This window comes from Tachypleus tridentatus, chromosome 6 (genome assembly GCF_004210375.1).
Source record: "Tachypleus tridentatus isolate NWPU-2018 chromosome 6, ASM421037v1, whole genome shotgun sequence".
NCBI lineage: Eukaryota > Metazoa > Arthropoda > Merostomata > Xiphosura > Limulidae > Tachypleus > Tachypleus tridentatus.
In genome coordinates this window covers 88,289,749-88,303,281 of record NC_134830.1, presented here as the reverse complement: position 1 = coordinate 88,303,281, position 13,533 = coordinate 88,289,749, and the positions used below count along the sequence as shown (strand labels likewise).

The following is a 13,533-nucleotide window of genomic DNA, read 5'->3' as shown; positions in this document are numbered from 1 at the left end:
ACTTAGTATAAAAACATGATAATCATATAAATGGTTCATAGATTATTACTGTGCATGCTGTCAATATCAACACAGCCCACAGAACATATTGCTCATGTAGAGAAGGTGCTGATATTGCCCTCTTTATTAAAAAACTCCATGGTTCACAGATGAAGAGGATAAGGCTGAGCTCAATTGAGATACAAGTTCAAAAGTACAAGTTGATCCCTCAACCAACACGCCATCTTTCAACAGACTAGCAACCATTTCCTCTGCCAATCATGCCACATCTGTAATTGTAGTTATGAGCAGGTGAACATTTGTACTGTTGATAGCCACAGCAATCTTGATATTAAATTGTATTTATAAATAGTTTGACTACTGGTAACTGAAGGAGGAATAAAATTCATAATCAAATGAAGAAATCCAACAATGTTCCTAAAAGTATGTAGTTTTAGAAAAATAAAACATTTAATTTTGAATTTGTTTCTCCTACTTCTAACAAATATTAATTACTTAATGCAACTATTTGCACTTACACTTTGAATAGTTCACCTCCACAGTGAATTTTATAAGTATAAAAATACTATTTTTATCTTACATTATTCACTTTTCATTTGTATAAGCTCTAGGACCTCATGTATAAATACCAAAAAGATTTTTAAGGTAAATATTTATACTTTTATTTTACTAACAATATCAAAATAAAGTGCAATAAAATGTTCACAATCAACAAATGGATATGTATATATTTATATATACATACCTTTCAACTCTTCATAGAAATCAACTGGAATTGTCATATTTTTCTTACATGCATAATTTCAAATGTCTTTTCACTTGTAGTTTTTTTTCCTTACATTTTCTCCATCCTTTACCATTTATGCCTACACATTAACTGATGTCTAAAGGACATTACAAAGTTACTTTGTCAGATTCTCCAGAAAGACAAGTTGCTGAAACAAGATGAATTGTGTATGTGCACCTTTTGTTAATAACATTTTAAAATCTTAACAAGTTAAACTTACAAAAATCTTTAAACTGTATAAATATAATTTTTAAAACAATCACAACACATAAATAACTAAAATATAAGGGTAAGACTTAAATAGTCTGTCTCTCCAACTGTGGCATATTTAGGTAAGAAACAACCATACATGCTATAGTCAATCAGATAGACAACAATAAAACAGTTACATGCACACTGTAAGGAAACAGTATGCACTGATTTCAAATTAGCTGTTGGTAGAGTATAGTGTAAAGTGAGCTCTTTATGAGGACTATATACTCTTCAACTACATGTACACTGTAAATCTCAAGGCAAAGAACAGAAGTTGGATGTGTTAACTGTCAAGGGTTGGAAAATTGATTTTTCCTAGACAACCCAGCATGCAGACTTTAAATTTGACATAACAATTACTGATGAAAACTCACAATTGGATTTTGAATATAATAGATACACGTGTATATACAAGTCAGAAATTGAAATGCATAATTAAAATAACAAGAAAGAAACACACTGAATAGTTTATTTGACAATTCTAATATGCCTTATTGAGTGAATTACTTTTCAAGACTAAAGAATTGAAATCAATGATACCAATGATAACAGAGAGTTGAGTACACTATACATATAGGCACTTCAGAATTTTAAACACTGGGGTAGCTTTCGTGCTTTATACCATTCAAAAACAAATTAAATATACAAACGTTTTTATCTAAGAGCATGTTTTCAACGTTATCTTGTGTATGCACAGCATCATATGGCTTTAAGTTATGGTAACAACACTTTTCTGTACTGCTGTAAAAAAATGCATGTGAATAAGAGAGTTCATTCAAATGCTATTTAACTGACAAAATAACATGTAAAAAACAAAAACAACAGTAATCAGAAACAAAATAATATGAAATATTTGCAGGCTGGTAATTTGCTTACTGAAGAGACATGTCTAAGCCAGTATACTTTAATTACATTTTATTCTGTTACCTATATTATGCATTTAGTAATGCCCCTTTTATACTTAGAAACATATTTACTCATAATTTACTTTAAAATAACACAAAATGAATATTTAGGTCTTGTACACAACTAGTAATGTTATGATAATCAAGCTTTCAAGTATATCTTTTGTTTCCTCTCTATTCATTCTGATGCATACAGTAGTCATAAGTCTTTTATAAAGCAAACAAACTTTTATTCCAAAATTTCTCACTATGTATTACACATAATATTAAATAGTTTGGTCTGTTTTGAATTGTACTAAAGTTACATGAGAACTATCTGTTCTAGCTGTCCCTAATTTAACAACGAAAGTCTAGTGGAAAATCAGCTAGTTATCAACATCCACTACCCTCTCTTGGGCTGTTCTTTTGACAACGAATTGTAAAATTGACATTCACATTATAAAGCTTCCCACAGTTGAAAGAGCAAGCAAATTTGGCAATACAGGGATTCGAGCAAATGAGTCAAGCTACCAAACCACCTGGACATAAATAATTAAACAGATTAAATAATCTGACACATTTGAAAGAAAACATTCAATTACTTTCTGAAAAATAAAAAAAAGAGACCTTCACATCAGCACTCTTCTAAACAAAACTGTTTTAAAGAGAAATTTAGTCACTGAGGTCAAACAACAGTTAAGTAAGGCAAGATTTCATGAATAAAATACTCATTATTGATGGCAAATGTAAACATATATTTATTTTATTTAATCATACCACAAAAAAAATAAATCAATACTGTAGATTTCTCTAATTTAATGCATCTATTGTCTTAGTTGAGACTTTTACACTTAAATCTGTTTTTTACAATTTGTTTAAGATAACATCTAATAACAAATCAGTCAGTGGTTTATACTGTTGTGTAATACATAATTTGATGAGGTCAAATAACTAGTACAGAAGCAGAATGAATAACTTGGAAAATAACTGCAATATGTAATAAACAACTTCAAAATGAGACTGCTTAAACTTCATGGAGCTCTGATGGGTTCATTTCATCTGTCCTAATTTTTTCATCTGAAAATAAACCCAAAAGTTCTGAATACTTTTTTTATATCACCACTTTGTTATTATTATATATCACTGATTTTTAAGTGAAGGAAAAGTAAAATAAGCTGAAAATCATAAAAAAATGGTAAAAATCATTAAGAAAATTAAAGTGATCAGTGTTTCAACTACAGACAATCAGTCAGGCATGAATTAATGACTGACACTGCAAAGTGACTTGTTATAGATGTGTGTAAATAATTTACATATCACTCAATACTTGGGACAATAAGATTTTGAGAGACAAGAAGTTTCACCATTCAAAAAGTGTCCCTCATATACTGTTTGCTCAACTGCTAAAAAACACTTCTGAAGGATTTCTAAGAAGCTATGAAGTTCCTGAAAATTCTGAACTATGAAAGTGTAGCACATATGTGCGAACACTTAAAAATGCATACTTTCACACCTCAAACCAGTCAGTCTTTTAACGTATTTATTTATCATTTTACTAAATTTTCTAAAACACACTACATCTGTGCAATTTCTCAATAAATTTTACAGGTTTATAGAGCCTATGGAAGGAGCTAGTGAATTAGTGTATTTTATCTTACTTTCTCATTGTGTGTGTGTGTGTATTTTTTTTTGCACCTACTAAATAAAATTTTTGTTCTACTTTTTTGCATGTTGATTCTGGGAATGGAAGAGGAAAAATGATTTTTATGAAGGACAATCAGATTTTAAACATTTTGTTCCTTGAACAATATGTTTGTTCAAATAAACATCTCTACTGCTAATACACCCACAAACATTTATGTGTATTTTATATATATCCCTCTTATCCTCATACCACACCTGATTATATTTGCTACCAAAATGCTGATAAAATTAAAAGATTACATAGTTTATCTCCAACAAGATGTGCATGTATGTGTCATGATTACTTACTGCATTTTGAAAGCATTCCTTTAATATTCTGAATTCTCTATCACACTCATATTTCTGGATACTATCTTTTGAGCTTACACATAAGGCATAATTTGCTGCCTAGAGGAAAAAAATGTTATAGCATAAATTATTTGTACAGAAAAAAAAGAGTTGATATTAATGAATCTACCTTTCTAACACAGTAGTGTGTGCACTAGATGAAAGTTCTGTAAATCATAAGAAAATGAGTGAAAGTAGGTGAGAATGTAATATGTCAATCACACTGCAGAGTGTTCAAGAAATTTGGAAACCTTTACTTTTAAAAAATCATCCTACAAAAAGCAGACAAGTGCAAGAATAAAGTGTGAAGCAATAATCAGTGATGATGAGAAAACCCACTTGTAGAGAAAAATATACATGTAAAAACTGCTGGTTTGGGTTGAGAAAAATTTTTTTACCTCTTTCTTTCTTTGCGAGCCTGACGATGACCAAAGAAGGCCGAAACATTGTTCGCTCCTCTACATAAAAAATTTTCTCAACCCAAACCAGCCATTTTTACATATATAAAGTGTGAAGTACTTTTCATATCATATGAATATGTGGGGATAATCTGAATTGTGACAACATATCCAAGAAACCTTGGTTACTCTTGTAATGTTCAAACCATTTCAATTAAAGTGTTACACACTGTAAAAAAAAATATGAACATTATTTTTCACATGTAACAAACTATATATTTCAGAGTTACCTTTTTCAGTATGATTTTTCAAATATCTCAAACTTTCTTTGACACCATGTCTTTTACATCCAATGTCAATTGGGTCTGTCATATAATAACAGTTATCAGTAGGCTAGCTTGGAACATAGCTACCACGACAAAAGTTTCAAACAGATAACTTACACCCTAACTATTGAAATACTTAACATGAACATAACACTTTAGGAGAGCAAAATGTTTTATTTAGATAATCCTACCCAATAAACAAAAAATAAAAACTCTTCAGCATAGGCTTAGTCTCTGGACCAACCACACAATCATTTTGTGCCTGTTAAATTTTTCATGCTACAACTTTTAAATTAATGAATGTGTGTTTACACAATTTGGCAGTTTATCATTAAACATTACAGTACCATTTTGTGCAAAGCATCAGATCTTTTTATTAATTCTTAAAGTTTGTTAAGCAATGTTTTTCTCATGCCTCTTTTTCACATGTCAGATAGTCAATGTGGAAAGTAAATATCATCTTAATATTACAATATTTTCATACACCAGAAAATTTCCAAATTTCACATGTGAAATCCCTATAATGCCCAGATAGTTATCAAATATGTCTGAAGAAAAACTTTATCTTTTATCCATTACTTTCACTAAATAATCTCTGTACAGGTTCAGTTGATTTGACTGATCTTTTAATCGCTATACAAAATTGGGGAATAAATATAATTTATGCCTTTTTCATTCAAGAATGACTACAAATTATGACAAAAACATAAATGTTTAAAATAAACAGCATAATTCTCATAACATTATAGACATATATATATATTTATTATTTCTATTACATTGATCTTCAAGTGCCTGGCTAACAATAAAGAATTTACAATGACATGGTGCACATGCACTCATATTACCATATCCAATGATGTAAAACTATCCTTTAGACTTCAAAAAATGACATGTCTTGACTGTGTTTTAATGGACTAATATTTTAACAAATTTAGTTGCATTTAAATTATTATATACATATACAGATTATTCATATTTACAAATAAGTTCTTGAACTTATTTTTCTTAAAGCATAGAATAGTAAATAAAGTAAAGCAAAGAATTAACTCTTACAGTTAAAACCTTAGTACTCACTTACTGCTAGACACAGATTGAAAAACTTTCACACATGGAAGATGTGAAATAATTTTAAAAAATATTTTATAGTTACACTTGAATAAATAAAAATAATAAATTACTCTATTAATACCATAGATATCCATTATAATTTATCAAATTTAGTTAGTAATTTTTAATTGTGTCTAAAATATATGAAATTTTGAACAGGCTAAAGGCTCAGTTTACCAGCACAAAAGCTTGTCTTGAACAAAAGAGGGGATCCCTGTATATTTCAAAACATGCATCAAAAGCCACTGGGGAACACTCCAAGCTTTTGATTGGTTATTTACATGTCATATATAGAAGTAAATGCATATAAGAGACCATTTCCAAAAATAGAAAGAGGTGAGAGAGGCCACTATGTTTGATTCAGTACATGAACAATATCTCAGCAAACAGGAAAGATAAGAGGTTCTTATTTTAAGCTTTAGCTTGTCACTATTGAAAATTAGAGTTCCTAATTAATACAAAACTATAAACATAGCATTCCAATTAAGAAATTAAATAATGTGTATGTAGTATAAAAATTTGAATTATAATGAACAGTTTAACACTAAACTTACAGATAAATTCATAAAATAGTAGTTTAATAAAATCTTGAATACAAGTTAACAAATGCAATTTGGAAATGGTTAAGTAGGTAAAGGCATGAATAATAGCAAATTCCCTTAAAATTCTTAAAGAGCTCAATAAGATAATCTCTAATTCTAATTTTTTTCAATAGAAAACAATTTCAGAGTTCTCAATCCTTGCACAATGAGTCAGGAGTCAAAGGCTATATCATCATCTTTGTTGACCTGCATTCAAAATTTTATTCAACTACTATTTTATTAATTTATGTCAATAAGTTTGGAAGCAAATTGTAGATTATAATTCAAACTTTAATATTATATATGAGTTAATGTCTTAATTTAAAAGTAAAGATTAAAAGAACACATCTAAATATAGATTTTAGTGAGTCATAATATATTGAATGCAACACTGTTTAACATTAGATGTTTGTGATGTTAAAATAGTTTTGTACAAATTAGAAATTCAAATGATCAATATTAACATGCTAGAACATAAAACGAGAACATCAAATCTTTTTAATGTACCTGAGATATAGTTTACGTACTAAATCAAACACAATGGCCCCATTCACTATTTTCTACTTCTGAAAATGGTCCCATATATATATACTTACTTCAACCTATGATGTGTGATTAAACGTGATGTTCTAAATGTTAATATTAGAACATTTGTCGGCTCCATAATCCCCTCTCTACAAGTACAAATTTGGCGCACGACTGTAACGCCTTGGTTGGTGAAACCTGCAAAGATCTATGACTCTGGAATGGTTTTTAAATTCCTCTCAGCTGTAACTCTTTGAAAGAATTCAAAGTAAAATAAGGAGTAACCTCAATGGGTATATCCCCAATAGCCTTCAACTTCAAAAGGAGTTTGGAATGTTGTGACGAAGGTGTTTCCACTAAAATATTCCCAGACCATAATTTTTTACCAATTTAGGTGAGCCAGCAAGCCCTTCTAAACCCTTCTGAATAAAAAATGGAGACATCTGCCCTAAGGGTTTTTCAGTTAAAGAATGTATAATTAAAAATCATGGTACAGGTTCAAGTTGTTTGATTTTACAGAGTCATCAATGCAAGGTCGTTTGCCAGTAGTCAGATTTTTCTCTATGCTGTCATGCTTGTTTATTTTTTTATTGGAATATCCATAAAAAAAAAAAAAAAAAATATTTTGGTGCCCACTGACCCCATCCACAATGGAGCCCTACAAGGGGTTGCACTTCAGTGCCATATAAGATCATTGCAGCTATGTTAGGGTTTCGTCAGCACTATACCCAAACACCAGTATCAGAGATAATGTCCACTACACCTGTTGTGGATGTCCTACACTAGCACTTAGACTACCCATCTACAGGAATTCAAGGCCAAAGTGGTGTGTTGGAGTTGGACCCCTCAACCACCAGGGTCCTCTCCTCCTCTTCACAGATCACCATGCATGGCAAACATGCAGGTAGATATTTAGATCCCACAGGAGGTAAACTGAAAGTACAGAACCTTCTCTGGAAGGTCCACTCACCGCATACAGGAATTCAACTTCTAGGGGTCATTTGTAGTAAAATTTCTAAAATCTATAAAAAAGTAGATTAATACTGTTTATGAGGACTTCCAAGTAATTGAAGATAGAGCTCAAATATTGTCAGATGCCACGAGGCAGTGAATGAGCAAAAGTTCAAGAAAACAAGTCCTTAACCCTTAGATAAGACCTGTAACAGTGAAGTATCATTTACATCAGCATAGAAATTCTGGGTTCAGTACTTCACCTCAAACATTGGTAAGCTGGTTGCATGCTTCAATAACTGTCTTGTAGGTTTTCTCACCAGCTTCAAGAATACACATATTTTCCCAACATTACAGTGGCAGCAAGGAGCCTGTATACAGCGTACCTAATCATTTTAGATATTTCTTGTACAGAAACAGTGATACACTTATTTAAGTTCAGAGAACTGTCTTACCAACGTGTTTCTTTATAAATTTCAATGTTTTTCTAATCATTATAACCATATATGATCCATATTCTTTTGTGTGCTTTTTGTTTCTGTATTTTTCAGGCTGCAAGATGAAAGTCAATTAAGTGATACACAAAAAAGAAAACTGGCAAAAAAAACAACTAAAGGCTTTGGACTTAGTGGCCAAGACTGGAAAGCTAACTTTTTCACTCAACTTACACAACATGATCTTCTAAATCAAAACCCATCTCCATCAGAAGTCACTTGTAGTGCAAGTTCCACACCTACAACTACCGCTTTGTCCACTTCAAAGTCAGAAACAGTGATACACTTATTTAAGTTCAGAGAAATGTGTATTTCTTATAGCAAAGCCGCATCGGGCTATCTGCTGAGCCCATCGAGGGGAATCAAACCCCTGATTTTAGCATTGTAAATCCGTAAACTTACCACTGTACCAGCAGGGGCTAAGTTCAGAGAAAGGGAAGTTATTCTGTTATCACAAAACTGCCTACAAGTGATCCAACATAAATAACTTGAATCTGTCTTTTCTAACATGAATATAGCATTCCAGATTTACCACAACTCCACCATCAATTATTAAAGGTAGCAAAGAGAGTGTTTTCATAAATCTCCAGAATGAAAAATGATTGTTGTTCTTTAATGCAAATTTGTAATCTCAACATGCTATGTTTGATACAAATCAAGAGAACTATGTTGCTGTGCATATATTTTAATGCCTTCATTTCAGAGTTAACAATTTTAAATGCATGGAACGAGACACTGTAAATATATAATTCTAATATTTCATAGTTCAAGCAGAGTGAGCAGCAATGAATGTTGGATTTTGTGCTCAGCTCTTCAACTGGAACATGTTTCACTAAAGACTGATTTTTCTTTCTGATTAAGATTTTTCCTACAAGACATGATGCTTGTTCAATTCTGAGTACATGTCTCTTTACAAATTAATGAGATAAACATGCATTGTTACTTTTTAGTCTTTTTCAATGAAGGGACAGTACAAAATGCTTAAAATAAATCAAACTGTGTTTTAGGCAAAGTAAATAGAGAGAATAAATAATATTGCAAGTTTTGAATATTTAAATGCTCTCCCTTGGGATTAAGAAATGTAAATTCACTTGATTAGCTTGAAACCACATGAAAGTTTAAACAAGTTTTGGGTTAATGAGGAAGAGACCCTAAATCTGGCTTTGCCATTCCTTCACCTATGTCACTGATGTAAGACAAAAGGAGCAACAGTCCTACTGCTGATGAGGGCTGATGTGCCCCACTTCCAACATTAATCCAGTTTGACTGAACTTCATTTATAAGCAAGTTTAAGAGAAAGCTTGCTAATTGCTTAATGGTAAAGGCTGGCTTTAAGATTTTTTTTAAATTTTTTATTTGACCCTTTCTCCTTAAGCTGACATAGTTTTTATTGCTTTGAACTAGGGAAGGGCATTCATACAAAGGTATATGGTAACTCTGAGCATTCCTCACAAAACCTTGTAAGATTTTGTTAAAGTTCAAAAATATTTTGTACACAAAGATCATCATCTTCATTGTATCTTTCAAATAAAAATATTATTTAACTATAGTAATCATCTGCACTCAAACTGTTAAAATAGTTTGAGTGCAAGCTGATTTTTAAGTTCGGAAATACTTTTTTCTTCTTCTTCTTGTCATATTTCATTTGTATAACATCTAGTCTCCTAAATGAATAGTGTTTTAGTTTTTTTATGGTAAAAGTTTACATTTCATTTTTCTTTCTCTCTGTGTATGACTATCTGTACTTATCATCAAAGTACAATATAATAATTAAAATTAGGAAACAGAAAAAAAATATATATATCTTTTAATTTTTTATAAAATATTTTTAAAAGGTTCTCCTTTTTCTTAAATTTGTAATTTCAGGTTTGTTTGTTTTTTTTTCCTTTTTACTTCTAGTTAATTTTTAAAGTTTTTCTTTTCTTCTCCATTACAACTTATTATTCATGTCACAAAGACAAGCAGATAGGGTGTTTGGAATTGTGGAATGAATTCATTGGTAAAATAGAGCTTTTTTTTAAATCAATGGTTTACATTTAAATAGGTGAGGGCTGGTTGAAGGTCCATTAAGTTTCCTATAAGAGTAGCTTTGAGCTACAGGGCTAAAAAAAAATTGTAGAGAAAAGTGTAATATAGGAATAAGAATGAAAGTACTTTAAAGGGTAGGATAAATTTCACTAGTGTAATGTGAGAAGTATAAAAAATAAAATAAGATTACTTGAAAACATGATGCCAGAAAAAAAGACTGACATAATGAAAACTAAAACTTGGATACATGTAAATGATTTTTTTGACAGAAATTTATTTGATATGAAGAATTATATGTTATTTAATATGGCTAATGTGTTAAAAAGAGAGGTGAAAGTAGCTTTATATGTAAATTGCAAGGTACATTCAGTTGAAATTAAGGATATACATGTTAATATCAAGAAGGCTGAATCAATTTTGGTTTCTATTAGGAGATATAAAGGGAAAAGGCTTTAAGTGGGAACTTGCTACAGCCCTCCAGCAATGTTCCTCATCTTAAACACCTGAAAGATGAAAACAAGACTGAATAAGATAGTCACATTAATTCTGAGCTTGTAGGGAAAAAAATTTGTGAAGTGTAAAAGAATGGTAAGGCTCCTGGTCCAGATATTAGTACAAAGGGTTTTGAAAAAAGTCAAAGACTGAATATAAATGTCACTTACTTCTATTTTTTGTATGTTCTTAAAATATAGGCTGGTACCAGAGGATTTAAAGTTAGCTAATATTACTTTTCTTTTCAAAGAAGGTGATCAAATATGTCTAAGTAATTATATACCTATTAGTTTTACATCATTTGTGGAAAACATTTTGGAAATTCTGATAAAAGATGCTTTGCAAAGTCATTTTAAAAAGTTTATAATTTAATTGGATATTCAACATGGTTTCACTAAGGGAAAAATCTTGCCTTACAAATCTTTTGAGATTCTTTGAAAAGTTTATTGCTTATGTAGATGAGTTTAACAGTATAGATCTTTTGTACCCAGAATTTCAGAAAGCATGTGACAAGGTGCCTCATAAGAGTAGCTAGACAGAATAAAGCAGAGGGTTGTTATAAGCAAAGTTCAGTCCAACTGAATTAATGTCACAAGTGAAGTATCTCAGGGCTTAGTCTAAGGGCATTTGCTGTTTTAATAATAACACAGATTAATAAATGGTCAATTTTGCAGATGATATTAAGGTTTTGGGTGTTGTTGGCTGCAAGGATGCTGATGATGATTTAAAAAAAAATTTAGATCATTTAATGGGTTGGACAAATAAATGTCAGATTGGTTTTAATTATAACAAGTGCAAGATAATGCATGTAGATTATCATAATTTTAATTAAAAGTTGCATGGGAATAACCTTAACAGTGTTATGAAAGAAAGGGAAATGTGTTTAGTTGCTGATCAGTCTCTTAAGCCATCCAAACAGTTTGTTGCTGTTAATGATAAGGCATATGGTGATTGATATTATTTCAAAAGCCCAATATTCAAAATTTTGGTTTTTGGAATACAATTCAAAACTGAATGCATAAACAAATTTGTAGGTTAATAACTGAAGAATTCAATCTCAAACTTACGAGAAAGGTTAATAATGATATAAAAGAGAGAAGCTGGCTTTGAGGGTTTTTTTTATAGTTTCAGTTTAGTTTAGATAATGGGAGAGCCTAGACCATCAGATAAACCAAGAGGCAACAGGTCTCTGTTATACCAAAAATCAAATTTGTTATGTCAACCTCAGCACATTTAATCTGTTTATAATGATAGCAAGAAATGTTCAAGTATCAGTTATACTTTCTCTTTACACTTTTATTTTTAAATTTCAAGCCAATTTACAGTCAACTTATTTAATCAGATAAAAACTTTATCTTCTGGTGATGTGGTCAATATGTATAACTATAAATTATATTACTAATCACATTAACTACCGATGGTGAATAAAAATTAAAAGATTAAAATATGGGACGCAAAATCTAAATACTAAACTATTATTCACATACACACATATAAGTAATATCAATACAATATATATACATTGAGATATTTTTCATTTAAAATAATAACTATTAGAATTATAACTTAAAATTCAAGTTAAAATCACCCGTTTTTGTTTTCGTAGGCTTAAGTCAATAATCTTAATTATCTACATACCGCTTCAGAACACTTAGCTAAAGCTTTTGGAAACATTTGAAACCGCGAATAAGTACTTTCTAATGATTTCATCCTATGATGATTAATAACAAAATTAAATCTTCGAAATTTTAGAGTGATCTGACGATCAATCTACGCATGTCGGAAACTTTCGTAAGAAATAACGCTTACCTCTTAAAACAAGTAAGTCTTAACAAAACTTATACTTTAGTTAGTAGAATTTATCTAAACGATGACTGATTCTCTTACTCAACTTTCAACTGTACATTTGGTTTAATAAATAATTTTATTTTGTAACATTGTTTTTATCAATTACTCATACATATTATTGTAGTTTAGTTACCATACATCACTTAGAATGTTGTTGTTTTTTATCACTAGCACTTCTATATTTTATTAGGCTCAAGTCATGAAAAAGTTGTATTTAAATAGTTAACACTTTTAAACATATCGCACGATAAATTTATTTATTTTAATTTTTGTAATCTTTCGGCTCTTCCACTCGAGCCTTAACCAAGTATTGTTAACAACATTAGAGAATTAAAAATAGGCTGCTGTTGGCATAAGTGTTAAATCTGTTTAAATATAATAATACTGTCTGCTGTATATCCATATAACTTCTCGCAGGGCGTGGATAGATCTTCACCAAAATTGGTATGGAGGTGCATTATATAAATGAGGAAATACATACAAATTTTCAGTTTACACTTTGTGTCTTGTAATTTTTATGAACGTTTTTGCGTGTTGTATATGCATATAATTACTTCGTCACTAACACAGCTATGGATTGATTTTAACCAAATTTGGTATGGAGCTTCCTTTGGTAAATTTAGCTCTTTTGATGAGGTATTGAAGTCATTTTAGTGTGTTTATGAATTAGTGATTTTAAAGTGATGTTCAGTTTTTAAAGCCATGCTCGTTACTGCATACAGTAAAATTAGAAAATGTCAAGAAATTTTCATAAATTTGAACCAGGATCTTCTTTTAAAGAGCGATTTAAACTAAATATTTTAGAAAACATAATGAAATGGTTTAG

The 13,533-nt window shown here is 30.3% G+C and overlaps 1 long non-coding RNA gene across 5 annotated transcripts; it reads right to left on the bottom strand.

The window, feature by feature from the left end:
* Window positions 1-637: 637 nt before the first annotated feature.
* LOC143252980 (uncharacterized) lies at window positions 638-13,190 on the bottom strand. Of its 5 annotated transcripts, none has more exons than XR_013029285.1 (3): window positions 12,498-12,834; window positions 3,916-4,014; window positions 638-935 (listed from the first exon to the last, which is right to left on the bottom strand). It is a non-coding gene; the product is annotated as an uncharacterized LOC143252980 (long non-coding RNA). The 5 variants fall into 5 exon arrangements; XR_013029284.1 differs by lacking the exons at window positions 638-935; window positions 3,916-4,014; window positions 12,498-12,834 and adding exons at window positions 1,492-3,000; window positions 4,643-4,717; window positions 13,093-13,190; XR_013029288.1 differs by lacking the exon at window positions 638-935 and adding an exon at window positions 1,492-3,000 and having other exon boundaries at window positions 12,669-12,903.
* Window positions 13,191-13,533: the final 343 nt, after the last annotated feature.